The sequence below is a fragment of the Macaca fascicularis genome, chromosome 4, assembly GCF_037993035.2.
Source record: "Macaca fascicularis isolate 582-1 chromosome 4, T2T-MFA8v1.1".
Taxonomy (NCBI): Eukaryota; Metazoa; Chordata; class Mammalia; order Primates; family Cercopithecidae; genus Macaca; species Macaca fascicularis.
The window spans coordinates 22,597,981-22,617,412 of NC_088378.1; the positions used below are offsets into that span (position 1 = coordinate 22,597,981).

Consider the following 19,432-nt stretch of genomic DNA (forward strand, 5'->3'; position numbering starts at 1 on the left):
AAAAGGTTTAGGAAGAAACAGCCTAAAGTAATGAGTACACAATTTGTGTCAAAATGATGAGATGCATTGTTTTCTTTTTCTCTTCCAGATTTTTGATATAGATTTGACATACTGTTTTTGAAATGGAAAATTACAGTTGTCCATTGGTACCCAAGAGAGATTGGTTCCAGGATCCCCAAAGATACCAAAATTTGAGGATGCTCAAGTCCCTTATATAGACGGACATAGTATTTGCATATAACCTATGCACATCCTCCAGTATATTTAAATCGTGTCCAGGTTACTTACAATACCTAACACAACGTAAGTGCTATATAAATCGTTGTTATATTGTATTTTTTATTGTTGTACTATTATTTTTTATTCTTTGGGAGTTTTTCCTTTTTTTCTTTTCTTTTCTTTTTTTTTTTTTTTTTTTGAGACAGAATCTTGTTTTGTCATCCAGGCTGGAGGGTCGACCTTCTGGCCTCAAGTGATCCTCCTGCCTCAGCCTCCTGAATAGCTGAGATTACAGGCATGCACCACTATGCCTGCCTAATTTTTTTTTTTTTTTGTAGAGATTAGGTCTTGCCATGTTGCCCAGACTGGTCTCAAACTCCTGAGCTCAAGCAGTCCCCCCACCTTAGTCTCCCAAAGTCCTGAAATTATGGTGTAAGCCACTGCACCTGACCTTTTTCCAAATGGTTATAATCAGTCACTGGTTGAATTCACAGTTGGTTAAATTCATGGTTGGTTGAATCTGCAGATGTGAAACCAATGGATACGAATAGCCAACTATATTACATAGTACAAATCTAGCTTGGACAATAGTGAGATAGATACGAAAATAAACTAGAATTCACGGGACAAAATGAGGGGTTCTAAGAAAGGTGTAGACAATACACTACCAATACAGGAGGTCAGAGGAAGGGGAGATCTGCTAGGCTGGGGTCTTCAGGAATGCTTCACGAAGGAAGGACTATCAGTGGACTTTAGTAATTCGTAGAGCAGGGTAAGAACTGGGATGAAAGGGGGGCTAAGCAGGAGGCATAAAAGCTGCAAAGTGGAGCGATGGTAGATGTTCTCAGGAAACAGCACTACGTGTCACAGAATATTTTACTTTCAGTTTTTCAGGCTTTTCAGAAAATGTGGTAACTTTAAAGTTTTCACAGTTGAATTAATTCTACAGAACAACTGGTTGTAGAATCATAGCAACATAATTATGAGTTGTGCTTCTGGCTCCAAATCTTTCATCTAAAAATAATCGCAGTGACTACATCTTGGGAAAACAAAGCCATTACCTATTCTTGTGCTCCAGCTATCTCAGTAGTCACTTACTGGAAAATGGATTACAGGTAAAATAACTGCATGTTTTTAGGACACTGCTTGTCTCTCTTACCTTCAGTGAGTTGATTAATGAAATATTTAAAAACTTATAGTCTCCAGGCATTCTCTAAGGCATGACTTTGAAGAAATCCTTTACCATCACACATCACACAAGCCTGCCTGTGCTCCTCCAGAGACATAGCCCTAGTACTCCTGGAAGCCCATTTTTTTCCTTCAGGGAGTATGCTTTCTTTGTGCAGACAGGAGAAAAATGTTGGCGATAGAGATGTGGGGAGTAAGAGGAGGGACAGTAGGTAAGTCTCAGTCACGGGTAAGATGAGTGGGAACCTGCATGCTCCGCTGCCACCATGTGTACCAGCTGTTCTTTGCCCAGCTTCCTTGAGCTAGATACATATTCAGTGAATAATACATGAATCAACAAGATGATAGGTGTGTCATTTATCAAATGATTACTTGTGCTAGAAGTTTACATCCATTCACCTTATTTAATTTTATTTCGAGATAGGGTCTTGCTGTGATGCACAGGCTGGAATGCAGTGGCTCAATCTCAGCTCACTGCAGCCTCAACTTCCCAGGCTCAGATGATTCTCCTACCTCAGACTCCCAAGTAGCTCGGACTACAGGTGTGTGCCACCACGCCTGGCTAATTTTCATGTTTTTTATAGAGATGGGGTTTTGCCATGTTGCCCAGGCTGGCCTCAAATGCCTGGGCTCAAGCAATCCTCCCTCCTATGCCTCCCAAAGTGCTAGAATTACAGGTGTGAGCCATTGTGCCGGGACCATCCATTAACTTTAATGATCATAAGAATCCTGGCCGGGCGCGGTGGCTCAAGCCTGTAATCCCAGCACTTTGGGAGGCCGAGATGGGCGGATCATGAGGTCAGGAGATCGAGACCATCCTGGCTAACACGGTGAAACTCCGTCTCTACTAAAAAAAAACAAAAAACTAGCCGGGCGAGGTGGCGGGCGCCTGTAGTGGCAGCTACTCGGGAGGCTGAGGCAGGAGAATGGCGTAAAAACCCGGGAGGCGGAGCTTGCAGTGAGCTGAGATCCAGCCACTGCACTCCAGCCTGGGTGACAAAGCGAGACTCCGTCTCAAAAAAAAAAAAAAAAAAGAATCCTGCCCAGCCTATAATTCAAACGCCAGGATACTCACGTTCTTCAACAGACTCTAGCTTTCTTATCCTCTAAGATTAGTGTAAAATAAAAGTGCCTGATTGCCATCTCACACACTGGTGAGAAATCCGCTGTTCCTCTCCACATCTCCAGGTTTCTCTTCCTTGCCTCACATTCTGTTTTCCTACACAGGCCAAATTCTCCATGTCTCCTTTACATCCCCCTGGTGTTTGTGTTCCCTTTTGCTATATGGCCTTACGCAATACTTGGCACATCACCCCAATTTCTTCACTCCCCAAAGTTATCACCCACATATGATTGCTTGGGTAACAGACGTCTATTTAACTTTTGGTAAAAGGTAAGGAATGTTCCATTCTGGTGCCAAGTAACAACTTAATATCGGATATTAAAACTGTCTTCCCAAATAGAGCCCCAGATTTCTGGCTACTTTGCTAGACTTCTTTCTTTCCTAGGGTTGGTGCTTTCATCTCAAACTCCGGGATGCTCAAAATTATTGTTTTATTATGCAAAGCATTTTAGTTCTCTGCCTGGGGCTTCCTCCTTCATATTCAAAGTGGACTTACACAGATGTTTTCCTAAACTTAAGAGTCCTAGAAATCAGAAAGCTATAGACTGCTATAGTTTTAAATAGCATTTACACAAGATGAAAAAACAAGGTTAGTGAAATTAAATGACTGCCCCCAAAAAAGGGTCAGAGCCTCAATTAAAAGCCTGGCTTGCCTAACTCAATACTTATGCTCTCTCCACTATACCAGGATGAATACATGAGAGTCAATACCTATTGAATGTTTACGACATGTCTGGCTCTGTTCTAAGAGCTTCAGGGGCATTAGCTCATTCAATCCTCACATTAGGTAATACCCCACTTTATAGAAACAGAGATAGCTACCCATAGTGGTAGCTAACACATGGAAGGGTCAGGACTAGAGCCCAGGTAGTCAGTGTCTGTGCTTCTCATCATTAACTGCTATTCTCTACCAGCCTCAAGATCTAGCTCCCTGACATTCTTTTAGTGGCTGAAAATAAGAGCAGCTTATTATCACATTTGGGATTAAGTTAAAAAAAAAAAAAATAAGGAAACAGGGGCAGCTATGGTGTGACATTTCAGTCTGCTCCCTGGAAATGACCCCAGCATGGTTTGGAAACTCAAAATTTCTAAAATTGTTGGGGTCTGAAGGTATAGACTAGATTTGCTCAGTGACAAACTTAATTATTAACTTTATAATGGCTGCTTTCAAAACCAATCATGTAATTCAGTCTTTTCTTGCTTAATTAGTTGCCACAAATTCACTCAATCCATTTAGTCAGTCAGTCATTCAAGACTTATTGAGTGTCCTCTATATGTCGGGTACTGTTAGGTACCAAGTGAACAAAGAGGGATCCTTCAGGTCCAGACTCAGTCCTGGAGTGGCTCCAAATTCTAGAATTTGATTAGCGTTTCTTCCTCTACTGGTCTATGGGGGATGGTGCTGAGATTCTAGATTTCCTGGCCCAGTTCTTTAGAGAAAAAAAATTACTAACATGAAGAAGGGCATTAAATTGGGTCACCATTGCTTGAGGGAACTATTCCTTAAGAATATAGAACTTGCTTTGATTTTTTTTTTACATTCAAAGTGTTGCTCTAAGGTTTGATTGATAATTTTTTTTTTTTTTTTTTTTTGAGATGGAGTCTTGCTCTGTCACCCTGGCTGGAGTGCAGTGGCCGGATCTCGGCTCACTGCAAGCTCCGCCTCCTGTGTTTACGCCATTCTCCTGCCTCAGCCTCCCCAGTAGCTGCCACTACAGGCACCCGCCACCTCGCCCGGCTAGTTTTTTGTATTTTTTAGTAGAGATGGGGTTTCACCGTGTTAGCCAGGATGGTCTCGATCTCCTGACCTCGTGATCCGCCCGTCCCGGCCTCCCAAAGTGCTGGGATTACAGGCCTGAACTACCGCGCCCGGCCTGATTGATGATCTTGAGTGGACAAGACCATCAAGGCAAGAAGTCCCATGTAGATGACAACTAGCAATATTTGGTCAGAAACATACCTCACTTTAATAATGTATCTTAATGTAAAGGTGGATCTTAGACATGAACTAAATCAGTGGTTTTCAAACTGTGCTCCTAGGGCCTTATTTGCAACAAATGAACATTTTAAACTGCATGTGAAAACTGCATTTTCTGGGTATCTGATTTATATATTGGAGTTTTGCAATTTAATTTCATTTAGGAAGAGGAAAAAAGAGCCTTATTGCTAAATGTGAATACCTCTGAGATTTTCGTTCATTTCTCTATTCACAAGGGACTAAGGCCTAGAGAAATGAAATGACTCACTGAAATGGCAGAGATAAATCATAAACCTAGGTCATTACTCCCAGCCCAGCCCAATGCACAGATCTCCCCCTTCCTATCTACTACCCACTGTGTGTCTGGAGAGCATGGCACCCAGGCCAATGTAAGTCTGGGTGAACTGTATCTTTGTAGCACGGCAAAAGCTGAGAATTCTGTTCTAAATGGTTCTACAAAAATACTGACTGAGGACCATTTACTGTATATATGATTAAGTGCTACATAATCTACTATGTTCCTCATAATAATCCATGAGTTGGGTTGAGCAAGTATCTCCCCATCCCCCATCCTTAGTTTTGCAAAAAGCAAAACAGTCTCAAAGCCATTGACTTCTTCAAAGAAATATATTAGTAGATAACAACAACAAAACAATCCAAAATTCCAATCTTCTGACTTTTAGAAAGACAGAGCTCTAACCATTATATACTGTTCAAGCCAACTGTTGGTAAGAATATGCCACGCCTGGGTAGGCAAGAGAGCAATGATGTCATTAAATAGGAGAGCTCCCAAAGTTGACAGACATAAATGATGAAAGGCAAAGTTTAGATATCAACCTATGAGCCATGGGCATCTGCAGAGTTTTAAAATTATTACAAGGGGACCTGAAGTCCTATAAGGTATGCTTAATTGAATAAGGTGGGTTGCACTGATATATACACCCAATCTTCAAATGGATAGAGATGCTCTTTTGTTTAATAAAGTATGCCTTCAATTAAAAGCATTACTGAAGCCAGATGCGGTACTGTGTGCCTACAGTCCCCACTACTTGCTACTCGGGAGACTGAGGTGGGAAGATCACTTGAGCCCAGGAGTTCAAGTCCAGCCTGGGCAAAAAGCATTACTGAATTCATAGCAATGTGTTTATCCTTATGTATTTTTGGTCAACTTCTACTAAAATTACGAACACTATTATGTGCGACTCTGTGAAACTGTTGTTAAAAATGAAATTGTAGTTGAAAATATGGGGAATGTCTGTTCCAGGCTAAAATAAAGGGAACAGAACAAAATGAAGATGGGAAATAATTATTTTAAAACATATTTTGTATGTTTTCCTGTATTTCTATTTTAAAGCTATATATCTAAATTATTGCTCTTTGTTTTCATGTTGAATGGCCGCTTCTTATCTGGCTTTGTTTATTAAGTGTGGTCAGATCATTTATTCTCAGAAAAACTACCCTGTAGTCTGGCCCTACATTCCTCCAAGATAATATCATCTGCAGGAGTCAAGTTTCTTGCCAGAAGAGCTGATTTGCAGAAGTAAACAAACTGGGAGTAAAACCAAGAAATGTTAAAGAAACTTTCGAACTTAGGACATCGATAACAAATACTATGTTAGCTATAAGTGTCTCTAAAATATATATAATATCCAGTCAAGCTGACCTACAGAACTGGAACAGTAAACAGAACACAAAAAAGGCTGTAAGCAATACCATCTAGGAACACGGAGGTAACAGATAGGGCTCCATGTCTGCCAGGGACTCCAGGAGGAACAGCTGTTCCCTTCTCTCAAAACAACCATCCTCTGATGCGTTTCGTTTCAGTTGCTTACCAACTCAGATCTGCTTTTGAGGAGTAAGCCAAACACATAGCCTCTGGTGATTTACCTTAGAGAGGGCATTAGGGAAACTTAAAAAACAAATGTCAACTTGAAAAGGCCGCATTTTATATCTTTCCTCCATCTCTGGCAGTCTTCCGTTGTTGTTCCACCTACCCACCCCCTTGCCCTTCCTTACATTTGATTCTTTGTTAGATGAAGCATGGAGACAATGGAAAGCAACTGGGAAACAAACTAAACATTTCCTTCTGGAAATATTACCTGCTTTTAAATAACCACTAGGGTCTATAAATATTTTCATTAGAAATTTGCCCTCCCTCCACACACACCAGTCACTTTGTGAAAAACCAATTTCTCCAAGTCAGAACCTAGAATTTATAGTCTCCTCTCATTGCACTACTAAAACCCTTCATATCCACAGTGAATCTAGGCTATTAACTCTGGAGATTGGAGTTCAGGGCCTGACTCATATATTTATCTCATGAACTAAACCCCTATAATTCCCTGTGGAGTTGGGGTCTGGAAGCAGATGATAGAGAGGAAAGTTAGAGTTACAACAATTTGGTTCAATGTAGTAGAGCTCTGAATTGACTGTGTGATCTTAGGCAAGTCCCATAAGCTCTCTGGGCCCCAGATAACTCTTGTGTAAAAGGAAAGGATCATACTAGATGACCTCCAACTTTGTATCTTCGAGGTACTGAATGGGAATCAAAGAGTAAAGAGAAGTCGCAAATAGAATTATGGATGTGGTAACTGAATTATTCCCAATTCTTCCCTCTCTCCCTGCGATAGAATTACAAAGCATTTGTCAAGTGGCTTGGCAATACCTTCTACCAGAATGGGCAGAGTATATGTAGCATTTCCCTACCTACTTCATATCGGGCTTGCCTGTGTGACTTGCTTTGGCTAACTAAAGTTAGTAGATGTGATGCAAGTGGAGGCTTTTTTTTTTAAACTTTTATTTTAGGTTCAGGGGTACAAGTGCAAGTTTGTTATATAGATAAACTGCATGTCATGGGGGTTTGGTGTAAGAATTATTTTGTCATCCAGATAGTAAGCATAGTACCCTATAGTTTTTCGAGCCTCACCCTTCTTCCACCCTCTACCCTCAAGTAGGCCCTGGTGTCTGTTGTTCTCTTCTTTGTGTTTCCTTTTTTGTTGTTGTTGTTGTTCCCTTCTTTGTGGCCGTATGTACTCTATGTTTAGCTCCCACTTACAAGTGAGAACATGCAGTATTTGGTTTTCTGTTCCTGTATTAGTTTGCTTCATTGTCTCACTAAGCAGAGGCTTTAAAAGTGGCTTTATTTCTTTTGCTTCTGTAATCTCCTGGCTAGCCACTGGTTCAAGAATGAGAAAAGGGGATGTTAAACTGACCAAAATCTTGAACAAGAAAAATAGAAAGTTATGTTTTAAGCCTCTAAAATTTGCAATTGGTTATGTAGCACTATTGCAGCAGAAACACAAAAATCTCTGCTGTTTTACTTTTCTCATGTATTCTATCCAACAATACGCCTACTGACCTTAAAGTTTTATTGATGCTGTTGAACTAAACTGAAATCATCTAGGCATCTTAACTTGACCATGGAAATGTTCTCCTGATTAGCACCATCAGTAGGACGACTTTTGGTACTGAGGATACTGCAAAACTAGAAATTAGTGTCCTGCACTTTTCTATGTAAAAAAACACTGTGTTTTTAGCTATACTGAGAAATATTCCTACGAAATTGTACTGTGTTGGCTGTAGGATGGTGGTCACTGTAACTTACAGTGTAGTGTTTGTGGCAACATTTTGGAGAAATTGCTCTCTGGTTTCAGCAACTAGAGAAACTGTGTTAGGCTAAGCAATTAGTTTGTTTGAGTCTTATGGACACTGGGTCTCTATCTGGTTGTGAGCCCTCTTGAATTGCCTGGAAAAGTCAGAGCCAAATATGTGACCCTCCATAAGCAAGTGGATGTAGGTGACTTTGCAGGATACATTTTGTTTAGCAACTTCCCCTCCATGTTTTGTTTTATTTTTTCTACACTCGTTTTCTCTTTTTCTGCTTTTCTTGTAAATTATTATTGTTATGATGTTAAGTATTAAGTATTATTATATCATATACGTTTATGTCAGCCACCTTAAATCCTTTTGGGAGCAGAATTTAGAATACATAGAGCACTACTGTTATTAAAAAAATAATTAATTTCCATTAGTAAAATAAAGAGAGAAATACAATTTTATCACTGACCCCTCAACCCTTTTGTTGTTAAAACTTACTCAGGATCTGGCATTTCTCTATTCTGAAATATCTTCAGGCCAGTGTTGTGAATAAAGCACTGATATACATTGGTACGATTTCGAATTCATCATCAAAATAAATGTAAAGACAAGCTAGGCATGGTGGTTCACATTTATAATCCCGCACTTTGGGAGGCCAAGGAGGGTGGATCACTTGAGGTCAGGAGTTCGAGACCAGCCTGGCCAACATGGCGAAACTCCATCTCTACTAAAAATACAAAAATCAGTTAGGCATGGTGGCCCATGCTTGTGGTCCCAGCTGCTTGGGAGGCTGAAGCACGAGAATTGCTTGAACCCAGAAGTGAATTGCTTGAACCCAGAGGTGAAGGTTGCAGTGAACTGAGATGGTGCCACTGCACTCCAGCCTGGGCGAAAGAGCGAGACTCCATCCCCCCAAAATAAATAAAAGGACAAAAACTGTCTTTCTTCAAGCTGTTTGAAATAGGGAGGAAGGTTTTTCTTTACAAAGAATTTGATGTATTATTCTCTTTTTTTGTTTCGTTTTTGTTTTGAGACAGGGTTTCACTCTGTTGCCCAGGCTGTAGTGCAGTGGTGCGATCTCAGCTCACTGCAACCTCTCCTTCCTGGGCTCAAGCAGTTCTCTCAGCCTCCCAAGTAGCTGTGATTACAGGTGCATGCCACCAGGCCTAGCTAATTTTTGTATTTTTTAGTAAAGATGGGGTTTTGCCACGTTGGCCAGGCAAGTCTCGAACTCCTGGCCTCAAGTGATCTGCCCACCTCAGCCTCCCAAAGTGCTGGGATTGCAGGCGTGAGCCACTGCACCAGGCCTGATATATTATATTATTCTTTTAATTATTTAAGTTAATTCATTCTTTAATATTTGTTGAATATCTACTATGTGCTCAGATGGTGCTAGTTGTTATGGACAATACAAAGATATTAATAAATAAGATACTTAAATCTTTAAGACATCCCATGGCCGGCCACTGTGGCTCATGTCTGTAATCCCAGCACTCTGGAAGGCTGAGGCAGGTGGATCACTGAGCCCAGCAGTTCGAGACCAGCCTGGGCAACATGGTGAGACCTCATTTCTACAAAAAATACAAAACTTAGCTGGGCATGGTGGCACGCACCTGTAATCTCAGCTACTCGGGAGACTGAGGCAGGAGAATCACTTCAGCCTGGGAAGCAGAGGGTGCAGTGAGCTGAGATCATGTCACTGCACTGTGACCTGGTCAACAAAGTGAGATCCTGTCTCAGAAGAAGAAAGAAGAAGGAGGAGGAGGAGGAAGAGGAGGAGGAGGAAGAAGAAGAAGAAAAGAGAAGATGATGACAACAAAGAAGAAGAAGAAGGAAGAGGAAGAGGAAGAGAGAGGAGGAGGAGGGAGGAGGAGAAGGAGCTCCCATGTGTCTACATTACAAAGATGACTTGGTTTCCTTGGGTTTAATTGAGGTTCGCTGCAAGAATGATGAAGAAAGATGAGGGAGGCAACGTGGAAGGACCAGCAACCTCCAAAAGAAGCATGATCTGGCCTCCTGGTTCTAGTGCAGTGCTCTAATACATCAAGAAATTAGTCGCCAAAGTTGGGGGCAGGACAAGCACAGGAAACACCAGTATAAACACAAAGTAAGAGTTAAAGCTGAAGAAAATAGAAACTTGAACTAGTCAGGGTCACTAGATAGAAGCGAAGAATAATCAATAGAAACAGAGCCAAATCAGAAGCTGAAAGAATGGTTCTGATTCAAGATATTAATCTGAGTTTACATGTTTTAAACTACCATTGAATATCCAAAGGGATATGAAAATATGAATTGGCACTTGCTGTGAAATTTAGAAGATTTCCAGTAAAGTGTTCTATGTTTAGAGGCAAATGTGTCATATAGGGAAGCCAGAGAGGGGCAAATACCAGTCCTACCAGCATCTGTAGAAAGTTCATTAAAGACAGAGTCTACACAAAGCAATATCTGAGGGCATCCCAGCTTGCCCTTCATATAGACAGCATACAGAGTAGTATCTCAGAAACCAAGGAGAAATTCTTTGGCACAATGGTGAAGTCTATGGGCCCACCACCTCTGCCCTACTTCCACAGACAATTGGAATGCCAATTTATTAAAGTAATTCTGATAAATCTTGAAATTTCCTTTCTCCCATTGAGTGTACCTAGTATTTCAACAGGACCCCCAAACAATTCTGAAATTAACTGTGAACTCCACCCATGGACATAAACACAATCATCAGAATAAACAGACCAATGAACCATCTTCTGGATTAAAAGACTTAGTTGTAATGTAAAAAAGGAAATTAACCAGAGGAATTAACCAGAGGAATAAATAGACTCCACTCATGAAAGAGTTAATAATAAAACCAAAACAAAATTTTAAAAAACTTTAGAAAAATCTCTAAATCTTAAAAAATCTAGAAAGATGATGAGTTACCAACAAGATTCAAAAGAACATTACACCATATGCACGCCATATGCAAAATTTAACACAAAATTGATCACAGGCCTAATTGTAAGAGCTAACACTATAAAATTCTTACTAGAGAACAGGGGCATAAATATTTTTGACCTTGGACAAGGCAGTGGTTTCTTAGATATGACACCAAAAACACAGATAATAATAGAAAGAAATAGATTTGTACTTAAAAAATAAATTGTACTTCATAAAAATTAAAAATATTTGTGCTTCAAAGAAAACCTCAAGAAAGTAAAGAGAAAACCAGTGGGCTGGGCGTGGTGACTCATGCCTATAATCCCAGCACTTTGGGAGGCCAAGGCGGGTGGATCATGAGATCAGGAGTTCGAGACCAGCCTGGCCAAGATAGTGAAACCCCCATCTCTATTAAAAATACAAAAAATTAGCTGGGCATGGTGGCGGGTGCCTTAATCCCAGCTACTCGGGAGGCTGAAGCAGGAGAATCGCTTGAACCCAGGAGGTGGACATTGTAGTGAGCCAAGATAGCACCACTGCACTCCAGCCTGGGCAACAGAGTAAGACTCCGTCTCAAAAAAAAAAAAAAAAAGAGAGAGAGAGAAAACCAACAGAATGAGAGAAAATATTTACAAATCAAATAACTGATAAGGGATTTGTATCCAGGACTTTTACAACTCAACAATAAAAAGACAATCTGATTTTAAAGTGATCTGAATAAACATTGCTCCGAAGAAGATATACGCATGACCATAAAGCATGTGAAATGATGCTCAATATTATTAGTCATTGGAGAAATGCAAATCAAAACCATAATGAGATACCATGTCACAGTCCGTAGAAAGGCTATCATTTTTTAAAAAGACATAAAAAGTGTTGACGAGGATGTGGAGATATTGGAATCCTCATACATTGCTAGTGGAAATGTAAAATGTTGTAGCTACTTTGGAAAAACAATTTGGCAGTTCCTCAGAAAGTTAAACACAGAGTTACCATGTGACTTAGCAATTCTACTCCCAGGTGTTTACCCAAAAGAAATAAAAACATTTTTACACAATAGCCTATATACAAACATTCATACCAACGTTATTCATAATAGCCCAAAAATAGAAATAACTCAAATGTCTGTCCACTCATAAATGGATAAACAAAGTGTTACATACACACCCACAAATGCACTCACATACAAGGGTATGTTATTCAGCAATAAAAATGGAGTGCTGATACATGCTACAACATGGATGAACTTTGAAAACATTATACTACATGAAAGACTCCTGACACAAAAACCACATATTTTATTATTCCACATATATATGAATTGTCTATATATATAGGCAAATTCATAGAAACAGTAGATTAGTGATTGCCAGGGGCTGAGGGAGGGGGAAATAGGGAGTGATTGCTAACGAGTATGGGGTTTCCTTTGTGCATGATAAAAATGTTCTGAAATTAGATAATGTTGATGGTTGCACAATTCTGAAAATGTACAACCACTAGAAACCGCTAGACTGTGCACTTTAAAAGTGTAAATTTTATGGTATCTTTAAAAACTGTCAATCATTTAAAAATTACATTTTAAAATAGGAACAATTTAAGGTTAGAAAAGATTCGTTTTGAAATAAATATAAGATTGCTAGAATTTTTTAAAAAATGACATGGAAGCTGGGCACAGTGGCTAACCCTTGTAAGCCCAGTGCTTTGGGAGGCTGACGTGGGAGGACTGCTTGACACCAGGAATTCAAAATTGGCCTGGACAACATAACGAGACCGCCAGGTGACCCAGTAAGACCCTGTCTCTAGAAGAAAAAAATAAAATGGAAGCAGTAAAGAGCAAAATTGGAAAGCGACAAAAATCAAATCAGTGAATTTGAAGCATTCAGAGAAAAGTGATAAAGGAATGAATAAAATGAGAAAAAAGATGATGTATTAATGGAAGACGATGATGGATCTAGAATATCTGATAAAAGATTTCAAAGAGAATGAACAAAAATCAAAGAGATAATTTTTAAAAATTTCCGAAAGAATGCCAAGCCAAATTAAGATCCAATCAGGTGAAGAGTTGTTTTTTGATTGTGTTGTATTACTATTGTTACTGTTGTTATTGCTGTATTTTTACTATTATTAGCCAGCTTAAAATGTCTGTTTTTAACTGACAAATAATAATTGTATATATTTATGGGTACGTTATGATGTTTTGATCTATGTATACATTGTGGAATGATTAAATCAAAGTAATTAGTACAGCCATCAGCTCACCTACTTAACATTAGTTTATGGTGAGAACATTTAAAATCTACTTAGATTACTGAAATTTACTCCTCCTATCTAACTGAAACTATGTACCCTTTGACCAACATCTCTCCTTTTCCCACCCCTACCCTCCCCCCTTCCCTAGCCATTGGTAAGCACCATTCCACTCTCTGCTTCCATTAGTTTAACTTTTTTTAGATTCCACATTATCATTGAGTTCATGCAGTATTTGTCTTTCTGTGCCTGGCTTATTTTACTTAGCATAATGCCCTCCAGGTTTATGCATATTGTTGCAATGACAGAATTTCCTTCTTTCTTAAGGCTGTATGGTATTCCATCATGCATATATACCACATTTTCATTATTCATTCATCCACTGACACTTCAGTTGCTTCCGTATCTTTACTATTGTGAATAGTGCTACAATGAACACTGAAGTGCAGATATCTCTTTGACATACAGATTTCAAGTCCTTTGCATATATACCCAAAAGTGGGATGGCTAGATTATATGGTGATTCTGTTTTTAGATTTTTGATGAGCCTCCATATTATTTTCCATAATGGTAATGCTAATTTACATTCTCATCAACAGTGTACCAAGGTTTCCTTTTCTCTACGCCCTTGTCAACCCTTGTTATCTTTTGTCTTTTTTTTTTAACCTTAGCCATTCTAACAGGTGTAAGATGATATCTCATTGTGGTTTAAATTTGCATTTCCCTAATGATTAGAAATATTGAGCATTTTTTTCATTTCTCTGTTGACGACATGTATGTCTTCTTTTGACAAATGCCTGTTAGCTTGAACTTGTTGCCTGGAAAATTATGGAGTCTACTTCATGTTGTATTGCAGTAGAACATTAAGGCATGATCCTGGAAATCTGGGTCCCAGCTCTGTTACTTACCAGTAATGTAGCTTTGGGCAAATCATTTCACCTCTTTGGGCCTCAAGTTCCTCATCTGCTTTAAAAAAAAAAGAAAGGAAAAGCTTGAACTAGATGACTTTAACACAATTCCTTAAGCAAAAGATATGAGCCAGGAGACAGATAGAAAGTAAGGCAAGAAAGCTAGACAGTAGAAGATAATAAGGAAGTCCTTATCTACCAGAACTAAAATTTTGAGGATGAGGTGAGAAGCGGGCGGGGTGTACAAGCAATCCTGACACTGTCCGTAGTGCTGAAGTGTCATTATTTTGTCTGGGTGCCAGTTGGAGGAGTTAGGAATTGCTTTGGTAAGCAGTATGGAGATCTGACAATTTTAGAGCAGAACAGTGAAACTCTGAGCTCATTCCCATCTGTGTATTTAACTACTACAGATTCTGATTATTCCCAATCCTATATCTCTAGTATTAACCTTCATCCTGATCTCCCAATACGTTTTCCACCATCTACCAAGTATTATCTGCATTTTTACTGTATTGAATTTACTTCAAACTCAACAGGTACAAAAGTGAACTTATCATATTCATTAATGATCCTGCTTCTTCTCCTGCATCTTCTATCTTGATTAGTGATACCAAGATGTATCCCTTTCCCCAAGCCAAATAACTAGGGGAGACTTACATGATTTTACCATGCCCACCATCTATAGTCAATCACCAAGTGTGTCCTGCCAGTATTGCCCATGAATACATCTTATATTCATCTCTTTCTCTCTACCCCACTGTGGATGGATTTATTTAGGTTATAAATGTTTTTTAGTTGGACTACCATAACATGCTCTTCAATAATATTGTCTTGAATTTTGCACCTTTCTAATTTACATTTATGGCCAAGCTATTTCCCTGCTAAAAGCCTTCTCTGACTTTAGTTGTATATAGCACAAAATCCAGGTTACTCAGAATGGCATTCAAGGACACTTCATAATTTGTACAAGGAAAAAGATTCTGAAACAGGATATTTATTAGGGAGTTCCCAATGGATCAACATCTGTAGAAGAATGGAGAAGGAAACAGGATTAGGTAGAAGGAGAAGTTGAGCTGTGATCCAGCCCCAGTAAAGGTTGCTCAGCGCACCCCTTGGGTAGCTCTGGAGCTGGACTGGCTGCTCAGAATTGTTCCAAGTTGGATCAAGTGGGAGCCAAAGCTTTATAAAACACACTGGTCAAGCATTGGATGCAAGATGTCTTTGGAAGGAAGAAAGACCTTGGGTAATGCTACAATTTGAGGGTTGTCTTCTGGCATCATTGTCAGAAACTGGGAGAATAAGTCCTTCATTCCCAAAGGTGGATCTCAGCAGCACATCAGAAAATCCACGAGCCACCGTATACTTGTATACTTGTCTACCTCTACACGTCCTCCTCTGTGCTTCCTTGACTCTGCATTTACTTTATCATACCGTTTACTGAACTCTATTTTATTCCCTCTTTACTTTTCTGTATTCTTCACTAGACTGTGAACTCTGTGCAACAAATGCTGCTACTATATAAATCATTGCTTTATCCTCAATGCTTGCAGCATTAAACAATTTATAAAATAAAACATTAAGCACTTTGGGAGGCCGAGGCAGGTGGATCATGAGGTCAAAAGATCGAGACCATCCTGGCCAACATGGCGAAACCCCATCTCTACTAAAAATACAAAAATTCACTGGGCAAGGTGACAGGTGCCTTAGTCCCAGCTACTCAGGAGGCTGAGGCAGGAAAATCTCTTGAACCCGGGAGGCAGAGTTTGCAGTGAGCCCAGATCGTGCCACTGCACTCCAGCCTGGCAACAGAATGAGACTGTAAAAAATAAATAAATAAATAAAAATGAGAGAAAGAAAAAGAAAACATTAAATGAATGAACGCATATTTCCTTTCTCCCCATTCTTTACTCCTTGTTGCTCTAGTAAAACCAAACTACTTGAGGTTTCCTGAATTTTCCAAGCCTTTCTTTGAGTCCATGCTTTGGGTGTGCTAGAATGCCTTTGACTTAGTCATCAGCTGAATATCTACTTCTCTTTCAAAAGTCAGTTCAATTGTTACCTTTGGAAAACTTTTTCCCAGGCACAGTCACAATCTTCATTCTCTGTGTTTCCTCAGAACCCATTTTGTACCAACTACACTCCTATTATTTTAAATTTACATGTCTGATTATTTTCAGGGGGTATGAGACCTTGAGCCTCATCTATTTTGTGTTCTTAGCACCTATAGAGACCTGGCACACAGTGAAGAAAAAAAGAATGAACAACAAATATGTGATTAAAGTCAGGCTCTAGGATTACTAACCAGGAAGTAATGTAAAGAATGAACTAAAAGGGAAGGGAGTTATATGGGAGAACATTGTTAGGATAACCTAGAGGCATGTGACTGTGGACACTGAATTTGCTAAAATTCCTTTCCTGAAATCAGTGTTTTCCACATGCAAATTGAAGAGCAGAATGATGATATTAGCACAGTTGTAACTTTGCCTAACATGTCTTAGTCATGTAGTGTCCCAGTCTACTTCTTATGCGATGCTAGTGTAAGGGTGTCAAAATCAAATGCCTTCAGGGTCCAGGAAGATTACCTAAGTGTCTAAATGTTCAGTGGGCCTATGGGAAACAAAGGGCCCACTTGAGGGGCATTCAATTTCAGTTTTTAAATAATGTGGTCACCAAACAGAACAAGTGTTAGGGCCTGACGTGGCCTACAAACTCCCAGTTTGCCGCTTCCTCTTTTACAGATTTTGAAATCACATTTTTTTTTTTTAACTACAATGGAGCTGAGTGGGAGGAGATATGAATGACACTTTCATCCTTGTAGAAAAAGAGGGTTGTTTCTGTATTTCTAATAAAAAAGTAGAATTATTTTTGAAGTGGCTTCCTTCTCTGCCAGGAAGCCAGGAAATGAGATTAGAAATTTCATTGGCATAAAAAAAAAAAAAAAAAGTGGCTGGGTACAGTGTCTCATGCCTGTAATCCCAACATTTTTGGAGGCTAACACAGGAGAATCACTTGAGGCCAGGAATTTCAGACCAGCCTGGGCAACACAGTAAGACCCCCACCCCAGCTCCAGAAAAATTTAAAAGTATTCTGGGCATGGTGGCATGAGCCTGGAGTCCCAGCTACTTGGGAGGCTGAGGTGAGAGGATCACTTGAGCCCAGGAGGACGAGGTTGCAGTGAGCCCAGGTCACACCCCTACACTCCAGCCTGGGCAACAGAGTGAGACCCTTCTCAAAAAAAAAAAAAAAAAAAAGTCTTTCCTTGGCATTGCTTTTTTTTTTTTTTTGAGAAAGTTTATTTTCTTCTTATTAAAAAAACAACAATCTGTTAAAATATTTCAAAAATATAGAAAAGTTTAAAAATAATCCCTCAAAATTTCACCACCAGTGAACAACCTTGACTATCATTTTAGTTTATGCATCAGATATTAGGTGGGATTGTAGGACTGACATGTGTACTCAGAACTAGGTGGCAGGTAAGCAGGAAAGCAATTTATTTCTAACTAGCTGGGTTTCTGTAACTAATGATCTAACACAACTAATAAAGACATTCTGGGCCAGGTACAGTGGCTCACACCTATAATCCCAGCACTTTGGAAGGCCAAGGCAGGATGATCGCATGAGCCCAGGAGTTGGAGACCAGCCTCGGCAACATGGCAAAACCCTGCCTCTACAAAAAAACAATACAAAAATTAACTGGGGTTGGTGGCACACACCTGTGGGATCACTTGAGCCCAGGAGGTCGAGGCTGCAGCAAGCCAATATCATGCCTCTGCACTCCAGCCTGGGCAACACAGTGAGACCCTGTGTCAAAAAACAAAACAAAACAAAACAAAAAGAAAAGACACTCTGAGGTGACTCTGAAGTGCCTGACTAAAACCAGATGGCCACAGGGCCTGACAACGAGGAGGAGTTTACTGCTGCGCTATTATTGCTGAAACGGAACTTGGTTTTGAATCCACAACAGAACCATTGTGCTGGTGACATTTGCTTTGAGAAATGAATACTGGGTTGACAGTACACAAGAGCTTTTCAGTCTAGTCCATAAAGAACTTTCACTTGATTGCCAGCTTCTTACCAGTAATTCAACATAGAAAAGTACAGTTTTTGACCTTAAAACATTTAATACAATTCCTAAAATTAAAAGATGTGGATTTTAAAAGTCAAATGAGACCACATGACAATAAACGGAACCACAGGTTTTGTTTGTTTGTTTTTTAGAGGAAATTGCGTTGTGTTTACATTTAGAGCATTCTGTGCTAAGGTATTCTCTGGCTCATGTGTAGACTCCTAAGGGAGAGAGGAGTTGAGAAGTAGTTCTCTAGAAGAACTAGAGAGACAGATGTAATTATCCCTGATACTAATTAGCAGAGATCTGGAATGAAAGAAACCTCAATAACCTCATATTCAGACGATTTTTTCAACATGTTCATTATTAATAATAAGCGGACCTCATGTTAATTTCAAAGAAGACTTAACAGATTTCAAAATATCTGAAGTTCTTCTATTTTTTTCCTATAAAATTTTTGTAATTTTTAAAAATAGTATTTTGGAATTCCCTTGAAATTTTCCTGCAATGTCACTGGTATATTTGGTGATAGAGTTTTAAGAATATCCCCAGTGAGGGCTTAGAAAAATTTAATTCATTATAAATAGATCTATTTTACTTTAATTATTATTCTATTATAATTGTGTATTTATTTGTTTATTTATTTTTTTGAGATAGAGTCTTTCTCTGTTGCCCAGGCTGGAGGGCAGTGGAGCGATCTGCAACCTCCACCTCCTGAGTTCAAGTGATTCTCCTGCCTCAGCCTCCTGAGTAGCTGGAATTACAGGTGTGCCACCATGCTTGGCTAATTTTTTTGTATTTTTATTAGAGAAAGGGTTTCGCCATGTTGGCCAGGCTGGTCTCAAACTCCTGACCTCAGGTGATCCACCCACCTCGGCCTCCCAAAGTGCTGGGATTACAGGCATGAGCCACCACACCCAGCCTGTTATAATTACTTCTAATCATAATATTTCTTTCTTACAGGCCACCGCATGTTCAGACCATTTTTTCCACATGTAATTAGAAGTATAAAGCCTGTATTGCACTTAAATATCATCATACTGTTTTAACAGATTTTCATCTACATTAAAATTCACTTTAAAATTATTACTCTTAGAAAAACAATCAAAGAAAAAGTATGGTGTCTCTAAGGTTTTGGATATTCTAAAAGGAAGCAGCTGTTCTTTCAAGCTAAATATCATAAACTGATTTTA

The 19,432-nt window shown here is 39.4% G+C and overlaps 1 protein-coding gene across 13 annotated transcripts in view; it reads right to left on the reverse strand.

Moving 5' to 3' along the window:
• CEP85L (centrosomal protein 85L) overlaps positions 1-19,432 on the reverse strand; it is a 234,927-nt gene that overhangs the window by 189,804 nt on the left and 25,691 nt on the right. For 8 of the 13 annotated variants that reach the window (XM_045391629.3, XM_065543254.2, XM_045391622.3 and 5 more), the window contains one exon: positions 14,174-14,228. The gene's annotated coding sequence lies outside the window, so the exon portion shown is untranslated. Of the gene's footprint in view, positions 1-14,173; positions 14,232-19,432 lie in introns of all 13 variants that reach the window. The other 5 variants (XM_045391628.3, XM_074036939.1, XM_045391624.3 and 2 more) reach the window with 1 other exon arrangement.